The sequence below is a fragment of the Ursus maritimus genome, unplaced genomic scaffold (assembly GCF_017311325.1).
Source record: "Ursus maritimus isolate PB19 unplaced genomic scaffold, ASM1731132v1 scaffold_10, whole genome shotgun sequence".
NCBI classification, from domain to species: Eukaryota; Metazoa; Chordata; class Mammalia; order Carnivora; family Ursidae; genus Ursus; species Ursus maritimus.
The window spans coordinates 75,649,283-75,663,457 of record NW_024423344.1 but is presented as its reverse complement, the minus strand read 5'-3'; positions in this window follow the sequence as shown (position 1 = coordinate 75,663,457).

Below are 14,175 nucleotides of genomic sequence, written 5' to 3'. Positions count from 1 at the left end.
CTGAGAAACAAACTGAGGGCTTCAGAGGGGAGGGGGGTGGGGGAATGGGATGGGCTGGTGATGGGTAGTAAGGAGGGCACGTATTGCATGGTGTACTGGGTGTTATACGCAACTAATGAATCATCGAACTTGACATAAAAACTAGGGATGTACTGTATCGGTGACTAACATAACATAATAAAAAGATATTATTATAAAAAATAAACATATCATTTCACACTCATGTGATTGACAACGTTGTGCCGTTGCTATTAAAGAAAAATTGGAACTATTTTGCTAAACTGAAGATGTATGTCTCCCACAACCATGATGAGTACCCTAAAACCTTCTGAAATATGCAGCAGATAAAAATAAACAAATACAAAAGCATCCACCATGCAGTGAAAAAGATTAGGAGTAACAAAAGTCAACTTTGTAAACAATCCCCTCCCTGGGGTTTGGAGGAAAGAAGTCTACTTTGTCACCTGTGCCCTTCAATATTTTCTGTGATTGATGCTGGTCAAAGAGACACCTAGATCAACAGAACCTGAAAAAGAGAACCTGGAAAGACTTCTGCACACAGGCCGCCCACCGTCTGTGGCAAAGTGGAAATGCGAGTCAGTGAGGAGAGTCTTCCCAACAATCGAGAGTGGGGCCCCTGGACAGCCATACGGAATAAATGCGCCTCCACCCAAAACTCACACCATATACGTACTCTATGGTGACTAACGTAACAGAATAAAAAAAGGATTAAAAAAATTTTTTTAAATAAAAATGTCTTTCACACACACACACACACACACACACACACACACACAAAAGAAAAAAAAAAAAAAGAAAATGAATCCAAAGGAATCCCAGCTCTGAATGTAAAACTATAACACATTTGGAAGACCATAGGAGGAAATCGCTGAGACCTGGCTTTCTTAGACTTGACACCAAAACATAGACCATAAACGAAAAACAAACTGATGACCTGGATTTCATCGAAACTGAAAACACTGTGGTGTCAAAGCCATGTTGGGAGGTTAAGGAGACAGGCTGCTGAACGGGGGAAAGTACTTGTAACCACCTGTCTGACACTCACATCCAGAACAGGTTCAAAAACTGAACGTCCAACAGCAAAAAGGCAAATGGTCCAACTGGGAAATGGAGAAGGCGTGAAGGACATTTCTCCCTGACACGGATGATGAACAGGCACACGAGGAGACGCTTGGCAGCATCGGCCACTGGGGAAATGGGCATGAGAAGCACTCTGATGTATCACTACACACCCAACAGAAGAGCTAAAACAAAAATAAATTCAGTGGGGTGCATGTGTGGCAGTCAGTTAAGCCTCAGACTCTTGGTTTTGGGTCAGGTCATGATCTCAGGGTCATGAGATCGAGCCCCGCATCGGGCTCCATGGTCAGCGGGGAGTCTGCTTGAGACGCTCTCTCCCTCTCCCTCTGCCCCTCCCCACCCCTGCTCTCTTTCTCTCTCTAAAATAAACAAATAAATCTTTAAAAAAATAAAATAAAATTAGTGACAATACCAAATACTGGCAAGGATGTGGAGAAACAGGATCTCTCAACATTGCTGTTGGGAATGTAAAGCAGGACAGCTACACAGGAAAATAGTCTGGCATTTTCTTTAAACAATGACATCCTGTAGCGACAGTTACAGGTGAGATGATGGGGCTCATCAAGTCCATTCAGATGGTTTCTGCCACGCTGAGGCCAAGGCGAGCTATAAACTTCAGAAGCAAGCACGAGAACAGCCACCTCTGGCATGGATGGAACTAGACGGTATAATGCCAAGCAAAATAGTCAGAGAAAGACAAATAGCATATGATTCCACAGATATGTGGAATTTAGGAACAAAACAGATGAACATCAGGGAAGGGAAAAAAAGAGAGAGAAGACAAACCATAAAAGAGACTCTCGAGGACAGAGAGCAAACTGAGGGTTGATGGAGGAATGTGGGTGGGGATGGGCTGGATGAGGGATGGGGATGAAGGAGGGCACGTGGCGGGATGAGTACCAGGTGTTGTATGGAAATGATGAATCACTGAATTCTACTCCTGAAACCAATATTGCTCAGCATGAGAACTAACTGGAGTCTAAATAAAAACTTGAAACAAACAAAAAGAATGGTTTCCTCTTGTAACGTTGTCCACCTACTGTCTGCTACTGAGTCAGCTGTCGCCACAGGGAACCAGCAAGGGAACAAGGCAAGAAAGTTAGCAAATGGTGTCTATTTGGTTTGGCTGATTTATTATTATTATTATTATTATTACTATTATTATTAATTATTATTAAACTAGATATTGATGGATATGTTTTTGTCCTCCAGAAGCTGACCTCAAAAGGCTGAGAATGGAGTGGATTCGGCCATGATTAGAAATAGCTTATTACCCCGGTTTTCCTACAAGAAAAATGCATTGTAAGAATGAAATAAAAATAGTGCTATAATTTTCAGGGCACCTGGGTGGCTCAGTCGGTTAAGCATCTGCCTTCAGCTCAGGTCCTGATCCTGAGATCCTGGGATCCAGCCCCACATCAGGCTCTATGCTCAGCAGGGAATCTGCTTCTTCCTCTCCCTCTGCCCTTCTAATTAATAAATCTCTCTAATAAATAAATAAAATCTCTAAAAAAAAATTAGTGCTATAATTTTCCCTGTGAAAAGAAAATATATTTTCTCATTTATAAGCAAGAATGTGTATTTATCTGAATTTACGAGTATGAATTATATTTCAATGCCATTAGCTTGTATTTGCAATTTTGGGGATGCTGCATATCAAAGACCTCAAATACTCTTTATATTAGGGTAAGTGATCTTGATGTCCTGCTCAGATCCCCTTTACTGGCTGGTACAGCCTCCCCCGCTGCTCTGAGTAGTGGCTGGTAAGGGTTCAGAGCTGTTCCCTCCTCTGGAGAACTACCTGCCAGACTCAGTCTCCCAAGGAGTGGAAAATTCTACCCACAGAAATACAAAAACATGTCCCCTTGATTTAAGAGGAGATGACTCTATGGCCTGATTTACACCCCAGAGCAAAGTGAATTGGGATGAGTTTGGACTTTACCCAAGACTACCTTGCTTCGCTCCTTCTTTCTGCTCAATGCCTTGCTTCCCTCACTCCTACAAGATTTCCCTGATGAACATTCCCTCTATGTATTGTCATGTGCCCCTGAAGCCCTCTCTCAAGACTCTGCTTCCAGGAAACACAATCTAATACATGTAAGATTATATATTTTACTTTAACTTTCTGTTAATTTTCATGGTTTACACCTAAAGGAAGGATTTGTTTTTGCGGATGCGAAATTTATACAGATTGAGCATACCTAATGATGTAGGTTTTCAAAAACTGAAAGTAATAACAGCACAAGAAATAATAAGGCACACATGCAAAAGAAAGAGGTGGGGCCCTTATCCTCTACCATAGGCAAAAATTAACGAAAATTTATTAAAGCCATAAACGTAAGACCTAAAAGTATAAAACTCACAGAAGGAAATAGCAGTCTCATGAGACTGGACTTGACAATGATTTCTTGGATAGGACACCACCAGCACAGGGAACAGAAGCAAACACTGACAAACTGGACTAGCTCATGAACTTTTGGGCATCAAAGGACCCAATCAACACAGTAAAAAGATAACTGCAAGTTATGTATATCTGGTAAGAGGTTAATATCCAAATTATAAAAAAAAAAAACTCTTACAACTCAACAATGAAAAAAAATAAATAACCAAATTTAAAAACAGGCAAAGGGCTTAGACATTTCTCCAAAGGTGATATACAAATGCCCAACAAGCATATTTTAAAAAGCTCAAAATTCTGAGTGAAATGCAAATCAAATCACAATAAGTCATCACCTTACAGCCATTAGGGGGTGGCTTTTACCCCCCCCCCAAAAAAAAAGAAAATAAGAAGTGTTGGCAAGGATGTGGAGAAATTGACACCCTGTATGCTGTTGGTGGGACTGCAGAATGGTTTCCACTCTAGAAACCAGTATGGAGTTTCCACAATAAATCAAAAACAGAACTGCCATAGGATCTAGCAATCCCACTTCTGGGTATACATCCAAAAGACCGGAAGCAGGACTGCAAAAGATATATTTACACACGTATGTTCACCGCAGCATTGTTCACAGTGGCCGAGAGGCGGAGGCACGTGTCACCAATGGTGAATGGATAAACACACAATGGAATATTATTCAGCCTTCAAAAGGAAGGGAATCCCATCACATGTTACAAATGCAGGAACCTTGAGGACATGCTAAATGAAACGCACCAGTCACAAAACGACATTTACTGTGTGACTCCACTCATAGAAACAAATTAGAATGGTGCTTACCAGGGACAGGAAAGAGGGAGAAAGTGGGAGCTGCTGTTTAATGAGCACAGAATATCAGATTTTAAAGACAAAAAACTTCTAGAATGCTGTGTCACAACAATGGGACTATGCTTAAGTGCTGAACGATACACTTAAAAATGGCTAAGCTAGTAAATGTTATTTTATGTGTTTTACCACCAAAAAAGAAAGTGGGGAACAAAGAGAGACACAAGGGGCTGTTATCACAGGAGTTTTTAAAATATATATACATAGTTTACGTACTTCATGAAAAATGTAGTCGCAAACTTGATTGCTCATCCCACCTTATAAAAATGTTTGCTGTGAAGTCTGAGAGGCAGAAGGCAGTTGTCTGGGATGGAAATTAGCATGCTCACGCACAGGTGCTGAGCACGCCCAAGTGTGTGCACACACACACGCACTCATGTCTACGCACCCAACAACTGTCCTTGCAGAAGCTTTATTCTCAGAATCTATTGTTATAACACGCTTCCAGAGTTATTTTTACTACATATACAATGACAATGAAACAAAGGAACAGTGAGGATTTTCAAAGACAAGAGTATAATCAATTTCAACATACTCCCCCAGGGCCATAAAAAAAACTCTTCTGAAGCACTGAAGTCTTTAAAAAGTGCTAGAATTTTAACATCTTTGTAATCAAGCTGCAGGTTCATATCCCTCTTTCCAAGCAAAAAATAGTAAAAAGAAATTGCATTTGGCAGGGAAAATACAGATGTTATGCTTTAAAATATCTCAGGATGTAGGTCCACAATGCCTGCTTCTGAAATCCTGCACTGAAACACTTCTTTGAATGACGGAGGGATAAACCTAAATAATTTTAATTCTTCTCAAGAAAATCAACAATATTTTTCATCTCACTACTTACTGTCTTTAAATTCTTAAATTTATATATCAAGTGATCATTTCTTCGGTTTCTATCCAATTATTATGGCATGCTTTTCTAATTAAAGAATGTGAAGAAAGTTCTCTCTTTAAATTAAAATAGAAATAAAAAACTGGGGATGTACTGTATGGTGACTAATATAACAAAATAAAAATTATAAAAATAAATAAAATTATTTATGTAGGTTTTGCATATTTCTTAAGTTTTTCCTTTAGTTTTTATTTTTTGTTACAAATGTAAATCAATTTTGTATATAAACTTAATAAATACCATGTTACTCCTGTAAAAAAAATAAAAGAAATAAAGCAAATACACAGGACATAAAAATTACTGCATACTCTGGAGTATATTTATGTTTTTACACACCAACCTATTGTTTTCTACATTTAAAATTTCCTTTATATTTTTTCAAAACAAGTGATTTGATTATGATTAATAGCTTTTCAGTGGACACAGATTTACAGTCATAATTCTTTCTGGAATTTGTTTCAGGGTAACAATAAAACTGAAGATTGTCACTCTGAGGTAATGTTCCCGGTTCATTACTCAAGTGGACCCACATGTCTTTTCAAATCTATGGTTGATGGAGGGTACCGTGTCGTGAATGCTCTGCCCTGTGTCATCGATGGTTCCCAAATCATGCCCGCGTGCTAATGTCCAGAACAAAGATTTACCTTGACATACAGGGCACTGAAAGACCAGGCTCCTTTTCAGAAGTCAACCCAGCTAAATTCAGGATCCAAAGAGTCTGGTAATTTGGAGCCCCACCTCTAAATATCAACTAGCTATTATCTTATGAGATACACACTCAATGAGAGCTTGTCTGGGAAGTCCAGACCCTTTAAGATCAGAACTGCCTACCAATGGCTGTTCACAGACGTTTCCTATGGCATGCCATCTTGCTAAAATTAAATCCTGACTTTTCCTGAATGCCCTGCCTTCCTAAACACCATGGTCTCACTAGTGGGTGTCTTCCAAGATTGCTGTAATTGCCGTCCAGTCCCTTCCAACAGAGGGCGATACTCTGGAATTAAACAGTCTCAAAATTAAAACCCTCTGGGTAGCTCAAAAGAGAAGCTGTTTTTTGGTTCATTCAGAAGAAAACAGATTTAGACCCTCTACCTCAAATATACATGTTTGGGCCCCCAAATTTAAATAATCTTCTGTTCATAATCCACACCTGCACATTTCACCTTTACTCGACATCTTCGATTCTGGCTGGGAGAGACTCAGCTCACTCTAGTCCTGCCAGGCAATGTTTCTAATAGACAAATTCCCTCGTGTTCCAGGCTGTCTCAGAATGGGATACCTGCCAGTTTCAACACACTGGTTCCTCTTTAGGAAACAGTGCCCTGACTAGCTCCATGACCCCACCAGTCAATCACGCAGCTTCCTGGATGCCTTTAGTCTGAGTCCTGAAGCAACATTATAAAATGAGCATTGCAAATGGCAAGTGTAAGACCAATGAGCACATGCTGTACATTAATAGCTCCTCTTTAAATTTCTTCTTTCTATTTGAAAGCTTCTGTATGTGTCGATGCAACTGTAACTTCATGGCTATAAATAATTTTTTTATTCCATCCTTTTCCTAAGTCTTGCAAAGATTTTTTATTTAAAATGGTACTTTGATAGAAAATACTTGATATTTGACACTATTTTGATATAAAATATTTTCAGTCCTGTAATGAGCTGAAACAAAAGTGAATTTCGCATTTAATATTTAATTTTGGCTTTGTAGAGTCTGGTTTTTTTCCTCTTTCTTTGGAAGAGGAAAAATTTAGGGAAAATAATTTTCTCTTCTAGGTTAAGATAATTTCTAGGTTATAGTTTGTGTTTTTTAATGATTTCCATTGTCCTTGCATCAATTTATAAGATACATTCAGGTAAAAGAAATTCTTCAAGGTCAATTTAAAATGCAATGTCAAAACAAAGAGTGTGATTCACAAATAAACATCCCCATATATGACAAAAGGACCTTCCTTGTCTCAGGTTTGTTTTTGTTTTTGTTTTTAATTAACTTATTTAGTTTAGGGAGAGGGAGAGCATGAGCAGGAGGGGGCGAGGGAGAGAGAATCTCAAGCCAACCCCACACTCAGCACAGAGTCCGACTCAGGGCTCAATTTCACAACCCTGAGATCACAACCTGAGCTGAAACCGGGAGTTGGACGCCCGACCAACTGAGCCACCCAGGTGCCCCTCAAGTCTTAATTATTGCATTGAACACCTTGGCCTCAGTCTTTCACTAGTCTGCTCTGCAGGGCAGAGTTTTCAAAACAAGAGAGTTTGCCTTAATACTCACCTAAAATAATGATATAAGAAATAAAACTAGTCAAAGTCTTCAAGCCCATCATCCATGGGCTCCACCTTGCCCACTGAAGATTATTACTAATTAGTGTACCATACAAGCCATCCAGCCTTTTACCCTACATCTTCATTCCTGTCTTCCTGCTAATTCATCGTAAGGAATCTGAAACTATCATTATCTATCTAGTGAGCCCCATTATTTCTTCAAGGAGCACCCTCCTCTGGAAATCACCATTTCTCTCTCCCTTCATGTGGTCCTAGTGGGGTTGCTACAAAGGCTTCCCAACTCATCCATGTGAAGAACTGGAAACATGATTTAGGTGAGCCCATCACAATGGTCTGTACATTGAAGATCAATGACTAGTCCTCATGTAGGGATACGATCCTAGTGGGGACAATTCAGGACCATTCCATGAGATTTGATAGGTGGACATGAGGAACTTAAAAAAAAAAAAGACCCTGTCTTGTTTTTTATTATCAATCCACCAGGATGTAGGTATGTGCTATCAAGACTTACATCTTCTGACTCAGAGAAAAAGACAAATAGAGGAACAGAGAGAGAGGAAAAAGAGAGAAACAGACAGGAAAAATAGTATCAGTTAAATCCCCAGATTCAGCAATACCTGAAGCCAACTGAATTGGACTTCCCGGGTAGAAGGGCCATTTTCCGCACATAAAAGCCAATAAATTACATTCTGTGCTTAAACCCTTATGAGTTGATTTTCTGTCAATGGCAACCAAGTGACTCATATAACATACAAGTCTTTCTTCCCACTAAAGGATACATCCCTTTAGAGCACTGACTTCTTTTCTCTTCTGCTATGAGTGTGTAGCTTATTTCCACTAGTAGAAGAAAGGTTTAAACTTTTATATGATATTGAATATTTATTATATATTACTTATCTTAAAATAATACATTTCCAAATTTCAGAAAGGTTCCTGCACATGTGCCCTATGTGCTGTGATTAAGATGGAGAGCAAAAATTCCCTCTGGTTCATTGAATGCCCTCGGTGCACATGGCTATGAACTGAGATGTAAAGAGGTAGAAATTCAAGTCCCTGGTCACAAAGGTATAAACACACCATTGAGAATTCATACACATAAGGAAAAGTTAAGGCACAATGACAGCCAGTATTTTGTGCTTCTCACAGGGCACATGCCAACATCCCTGACCATCCCCCAGAGCGCGCTGACCTGCAGGACCATAAAACAGAGTCCCGGAGCATGAAAATTCAGTTTAACCCTCTTCATGCTGACATAGACCAATGAACCCAATTCTTCAGGTACTAAGAACATGAACCTGACACAGTGATGTGAAGCAGTTTTCCTACTGAAAACTCTATTCTCACCTTTCAGTGGACACTTTAGTCAATATTCTTCCCTTCTCTTTCCCCCCATAGACCATACACCCCTTTAGAGAAGGATCAGCTCTAGTTCTGCTCACAGGTGCATCCAAGAGCATATCAAGGACCCTGCCATGTAAAGGACTCAATCTCAATCTCACTCGTTCAAATATACTACTAAGAACCGGCTGTATGCAAAGTTGAGTACTTACACATTTGATGGTTACAAGTTTATTCAGTCACTGTGCTGTGCTCATATGGCTTCTTGACTAAGATAAAGAGGACAGTCATCTAAATATAACCAGCTTCAAAGAAGAACAGATAAAGTGGTAAGTTAACTCAGATACAAGGAGAATTGAGTACTTGGAGGTCAAGTACAATTTCATGGCATTTGACCTGAATTTCGGTGACAGGTAAAATGTGGAAATTCAAAGACAAGAAAAACATTTCTCCATTTCAAATTGGGGATCGAAAATAGAAGAAAGGCAATAATCACAGAGAAACTGAAAGCATTTGTGGGGTTCAGCTGGACAGATGCAAAGACACATAAAGGTGAAAAGTCAGAAATGAGAGTAAAACAACTGGAATCAGAACGTTTCTGAGAGAGGAAAACTCTTACACTTTTAGCTCTGCCACTGGGAGCCACTGAGGACGTGTCAACAGCATCCCAATTACAACAGTGGGATCTGTGGAAAATCAGGAGCAGCTCCTGATTTTCTAGGGGAGGTGGGGTGGGAAGGCTCCGTCGGGACACCTTCTCAGAGTTGAGGCGTCAGGGTCCCAGCCACACCAGAGCAGGACCATGGACAGCATGGGCGGTGAGGGCACTGAGAGAAGAAAGAACTTTACAGAGGTGGGGACTGATCCCAGGCAGGTGAAGAAGGAGACCGTGGAGACAGAAGGTGCAGTAAGAGCTGCCTCTGAGCTTCCAAACTGCAGGGGCTAGACTGAGGAGATGCCATTGGTGAAAGAGGACATCCCATTGACTTTGGAAAAGAGCAAATAGACATGAGTGTGTAACCACGATTCACGTCTGTCAGCTAGCCCGTGGCCACGCAGCAGTCCACGTGCGAACGGTATTAACTGCAGGTGTGCCAAGGAGCGCCTCTCCAGCCAGATACTGGAGCGCCTCACACATACCAGCCGTACTTCGTTTTTTTAAACCAGATGTAGGTTTTGCCTACATGTTGCACTGTGATTAATTACTAAATATTTTTTAACTTTGTGAAAAATGGGGAAAAACTGTAAGGGATTGTGAAAGGCATGCATTTGGTTATTTCTAAATAATATCAAAATTACCAATATTGTCTCCTTTTCACAGATTAAAGCGATCTCAGAACATTTAAATTAGACCATGGCCCGTCACATCTTCATGCTAATTTATAAATGCCATAATTAAGGAAAGGAATAGGACTTGCCCTCATGTACAGTAGATTTTATTTCCATTACTTTTAACATCATCCTTTAATATAACACTTCCATGGCTGGTTAGAAATCAGAAATGAACAAAAATGTCTTCTAAAAGTAAAATGGAGTTGTGTGACTTGTCTGTGTGCCTCTGAAATCTTTGGACACGTTTGCAAAACTAACAGAATAGCACAGAAAGACGAGAGTACTCAACGCTATGGTAAGCGTAGATGATAAAACACAGATACATTAAGGAACCAAAAACAAACAGAAAAGGTCCCTATTCTTTCTGACTTTGTTCTTTCCTTTCACAGAGCACCGCTGTCTCCTCACACAGACTTGGGGTCAAAAACGGGATGTGGGGAAAATGTGGAGCCCTGGTAGACCCGTCACGGACAGTTGGCTTGCGTCTCTGGTGGAGCTGGGGCGTGGCTGGCAGTAAACGCCTGACCTTGAGAACACTCTGGAGAAGGGCCTCCCGCCCCACTCTTGAATCCTCACCCCCTTCCCCGTCAAGGGCTTCTCGCTCAGTCTGAGCGACGTGACCTGGAGTCACTGGTACTACTGTCCCCATGCTCCAGCTGCATGTCCTTGCGGTAGGTCCACGTGGGCGCACGCAAGGAAGCTCAGACGATAAAGGTGAGACGGGGGTGTCGGCCCCACAGCCATTTTGGCCCCAGCCTCCCGATCCACCCCTCCCTGTGGCCCATCCGTGCAGGTCTGTCTTGTCCTTTGGAGCTCGCTGTGTGCGCCCTATAGTCACCGCTGGTACGAGCTGCCGTGGGAGCCTTTCCTCCCAGAGTCCGTGCAGGCAGGCGCCACAGTGCCGCCTAGTCCGCGGGAAGTCTCACGGGGACAGTGGGGCAGGAGGTCTGGGCGACAGGGACGTCTCTGGATATCGGGAAACACACTGGGGCCTTAAAAAGTCACAAAGAAAGAGTGCACGTACTAAACCTTACAAGGTTTAGAGGTCGTTTTCAACCCCGAAAATTGTGGTAGAGACCAGGGAAATACACAGAATTTAAAAGATGGCTACATTAAAGAATATTAATGACCATCATGATGTGAACTAATTACTATTGATGACTCATTTTCATTTATCAGGTATTATTGTGTCATTAATATGTGTCCGATATGATTAACGTAAGTTGGGTTGTTCGTTGCATGATCTTTCTTTGCCTGAGGGCCCGCAGCCCCCGCCCGGATCTGGCACCGATGAGCCCCACCATACACAGGGGATTCATGGACGAGCCAGTGCTGACCGCAGACACGGATGACTGCGTGGTGGGTGAAGGGAGGCACAGAGGGAAGGGAAGAGTAATGGACTGGCTGACTTGCACAGACACCTGTGAAGTGAATAGGATGATAATACCAGCTACACTTTTCAAATGAGCACATCGAGAACCAAGCCCTAAAGAAATTAAGTGATATACTAAAGAGTAAATGAAAACACGAGACAGTGGTTGAAACAGCCTAGGACTGGCCCAAGGGGTCCCATAAGTAACAGGTAGTTGTGGATGACACGTGCTGCCTCCATCACCCACGCGGGCCACACCCGTGACCACAGGTCACCTGGACAGAAAACGTCACGACACGCTGTGCTGGGCCCACCTTCCAGGGATTTCGCTGGCCCATCACAGGTGAGGCACTCTATGGATCACTGGTGAGAAAAGGAAGAGGTTAACACTTGACTAGGATCAGTATAACACTGTCTGTTAATTATACTGGAAGTTTTTTTTAATGTTTAAAAAAAAAAAAGACTTGTCTAGGATCTCACGAGAATAGAAACGGTGAAGCAATGTGTGGCCCTGCACTGAGCCCCCAGCAGAAAGGGTTTAAGTCAGTCCCCAGAGCTGAACCTCATAGGTGCAGTTGCTCGGAATAAAGCATGATGAGCCAGAAATTTAGGAAACGATTCAACCTTCAAATGGTTTTCTCCTCTCAATGATACTCCACAGAATTGGCTTTTATGTGCTTAAAATATGAGGCACCCAGAGGCATATCCCTCATCCATTTCATACATGTTTTTAGCCACCGAGACAAGTGTCTTCCTCTTTTTCTGCTAAAAGCCTGAATGAGAAAGAATGGCCAATTGATTTCCACGAAACCATTCATTCATTTATGTCTGTCTCTGCCGTCACTCCTCCTCTCCAGATAATAAATAATTCAACCCTTTTCTATCTTTCCTTACTCAAAAACCCCGAAGCTTCTGCGTTTTTGTTACTCCTCCCTTGACCGCTTCCTACGAGCCAAAGACCTTTTTATGCTGAACAAAACAAAACGGGAGCAGTATTTAGAATGCACCACTGACTCCTGCAAGGTCATAGTCTCCATTCTGCGTCTTACCAGCCCGTCCTTAAGTGGAGAACAGCCCCCCATCAGCTTTTTTAGCGACTACCACCTGCGGAGAACACGTGTTTACTGAACTGTCAGCAATGACCTCTACGTAGTTTTCTGAAGATATGTCCTAATTTAAAACCAAACAGTTTAAGAATTATTCAAACAGACTCTGCATATGTAGGGTACTTTCTCCTTAGAAAGGAAAGGATAATTCTGCTGTGAGCTGGAAGCGAAGTTTTCAAAGCACGGCAAAAGAGGGGTCAGGCCCATGTAATGATCGCTCTTAAAACATGACACTAGCATGAATTTATTTGTGACAATTGGTGAAAACCAAAGTGGCCTTAATGTCAAGGCTCTTCTGAATCTTCAATGGGATCACCATTATTGTCCTTGTTTTATATTACTTTAATTTCGATGCTCGAAGATTATTTTAAAAAGTCCCAACACGTAGCCTTTAATGACAGCAAAACGTGGGCTTGAGTTTCCAAAGATGAGGAAGTAGAATAAAAAACCCAAGCATTTCCTATCTTAAAAATAGAAAAACTTTGTTGAGAACCACATCTCTGCCCACCAACTGACCTTTCTCTCCTCTTCCTTCTAGAAACTGAAGCACGGAGTGCTCTTCAACTCCTCTCCAATGACGGCTCAGCACACTGCAGTCTGAACTCCACTCCCTCGTCTCCACTGACACTGCTCCTGGTCTGTTGTCCACAGACCCTCCTCAAACATGTGCCCTAATCTCATATCACAGCACCAGGCTGTTTAGCAGACCCTGCCTCCGGGCACCATGATGCTCGTGTTCTTGACTGAAGACCTCCTCCTCCCTTTGTGAACATCTTTTCCTCTATCTGCTTCTCAGAAGTGTCAAACCTGAGCCATCTATTTCCCCATTGGCTCCTTCCTCCTGTACGAGGGCTTAAAAGGAAACCAGTCGAGTCATGACCTCACGTCTCTAAACAGACATCTCTTGCCTGACGTAAGACCTCTATATACAACTGCGTACAGGGCAGCTCTCCTTGGATATCACGGGACCCAACATGTTCTGGCCTCTCTTTGGTGCACATCTAAAGCTTAATAGAAACACCATATACACAGTCATTCAAGCAAATACATAAGTGCCATTCTTGAATCTTCCCTTTCTTTCATCACCTGCAACTCCTGAATCGGTCTTATAGACAAAGATTCCTTAGTAGTCAAGTGTCGTTCAAATTCAGCCACTCTTCTCCATTCTCAGGTCACTCACCAAGATGGCCTTTCCTCCACCTGGGTGCTGATTGCCATGACAGCCTCCCCACCGCCCCCCCCCCATGCCACTGCTGCCCCCCTCCACTCGTTCTCCATATTTGACCCCACTAACACAAATCTTTGCTCTTCACTCTAATGGGTAAAAGATTTTAATGGATCCCAATTACTCTTAGGAAAAGTCTAAGCATGCTTACACAGCGTACAGGGTCTTCGCCATCTCGACGTTCACATTTAGGAAGGAAGAGCATGGACTGAATTCGGACATTGTGAGTTTGAAGAGCTGATAAAACAGAGTGGTCTGCTTGGGTTCTGACCG